The sequence below is a fragment of the Herpailurus yagouaroundi genome, unplaced genomic scaffold (assembly GCF_014898765.1).
Source record: "Herpailurus yagouaroundi ecotype Mexico unplaced genomic scaffold, PumYag 196, whole genome shotgun sequence".
NCBI classification, from domain to species: Eukaryota; Metazoa; Chordata; class Mammalia; order Carnivora; family Felidae; genus Herpailurus; species Herpailurus yagouaroundi.
In genome coordinates, this window is record NW_024412427.1 from 29,824,802 (window position 1) to 29,826,399 (window position 1,598).

General features: G+C 52.1%; 1 long non-coding RNA gene across 1 annotated transcript in view; it reads left to right on the forward strand.

Annotated features, from left to right (window-relative positions):
• Positions 1 to 1,206, forward strand: part of LOC121012014 (uncharacterized) — a 10,625-nt gene extending 9,419 nt beyond the window's left edge. The window contains exons 3-4 of the long non-coding RNA XR_005781915.1: positions 246 to 352; positions 916 to 1,206. This is a non-coding gene — a long non-coding RNA (uncharacterized LOC121012014). The remainder of the gene's footprint in view (positions 1 to 245; positions 353 to 915) is intronic.
• Positions 1,207 to 1,598: the final 392 nt, after the last annotated feature.

The window sequence follows — 1,598 nt, forward strand, 5'->3', positions numbered from 1 at the left end:
GAGAGGAGAGGAGAGGGGAGGGGAGGGGAGGGGAGGGGAGGGGAGAAGGGAAGGGAAGGGAAGGGAAGGGAAGGGAAGGGAAGGGAAGGGAAGAGGAGAAGAGCTTCTTATCCCAGGGATCATCTGGGGAGTAGGGAACTTCATGGTGTATCCAAAATAGTGGTCCTGATGGTTATACACATAAACCTATCTAATCTTCACAACCACCCCACAAGGTAGACTCTCATGTCATTCTCATGTCACAGATGGAGACACTGAGGCCCTGAGTGGTTCAGAGAGCAGTGAAGTGACAGCCGTGGATGTGGACGCAGTAGGTGCATGCTCTCCCCATCACCACACTGCCAGCTGACAGGTGAGCATAGCCATGTCCTCGCGGGTACCTGGTAGACTCCCTTACCCATCAAGAAACCCTGGGGGAGGGGAAGGGCGCCTGGGTGGCTCAGTCGGTTGAGCATCTGACTTCGGCTCAGGTCATGATCTCACAGTTCATGGGTTCAAGCCCGGCATCGGGCTCTGTGCTGACAGCTCAGCACCTGGAGCCTGCTTTGGATGCTGTGTGTCCCTCTCTCTCATGCTCTCGCTTGTGCTCTCTCTCTAAAAAATAAATAAACTTTAAAAAGAGAAGAAAACCTGGGGGGGGGAGCCTCAGCTGACCCAGCAGTGTGGCGGGGTCCTCTCTCTCCTGCCCCTGGTCTTCCCGAGCTAGGGAAGCAAGAGACAACCTCCAGCACTCCAGCTGAAAACCTCTGTGAGGAAACGCAAAGTTCGTTCTCTGTATGCAGGGATCTGGGGCTCCTTCCAAAAATGAGGCCCGAGACCATTTCAGATGGGCAAGCAAGCGTCTGCAAGCATTTTAAAGAAAGGACAAAACAGAAAAACCTCAACTCCCTGTTTCCTTTCTCTCTTGCTGGTCAGTCAGTCACACTTGCGGTATTTGCTGACTGACCGAGCAGAACTGGAGAGGACAGTAAGGACGAGGAGGAATTTAGCACGGTGTCCTAGGAAGACTGACGGCCTTGGAGCCACACAGGGCTGAGTTCAATACCCTTCCCCTCCGCCCCCCCGCCTCAGCCAACGGCCCTGTGAACACTACCGTGCCACACACTGTGGAAAATTAAAGGATGGTAGAGAAAGAGAATCATCACCTAATGCAAAGAGAGAGAAAGACAAAAACAGGTAAAACCACAATAATCGGGGCACCTGGGTGGCTCAGTTGGTTGAGCATCTGCCTCTTGATTTCGTCTCAGCTCACGATCTCGTGGTTTGTGGGATCAAGCCCCGAGTCAGCCTCCACGCTGAGCATGGAGCCTTCTTGGGATTCTCTGTCTCCCACTGTCTCTGCCCGTCCCCCACCAATAACCAAATAAACTTCAAAAAAAAAAAAAAAAACCCACACAGTAATCATAATAGCCCTGCATGCACTTTATGTGTGCACTGTGTTTGGGACAGGCCTTCTTGTCATCAGCATTTTACGGATGAGGAAACTGAGTCTCTGGGACATGAAGGAATTTTCCCAAAGTCACATTGAAAAGGCAGTGGGGCGATTTGAACCCAAGTCTCTCACTGGAAGCAGAAGAGAGAAGGGAGGGATGGTGAGG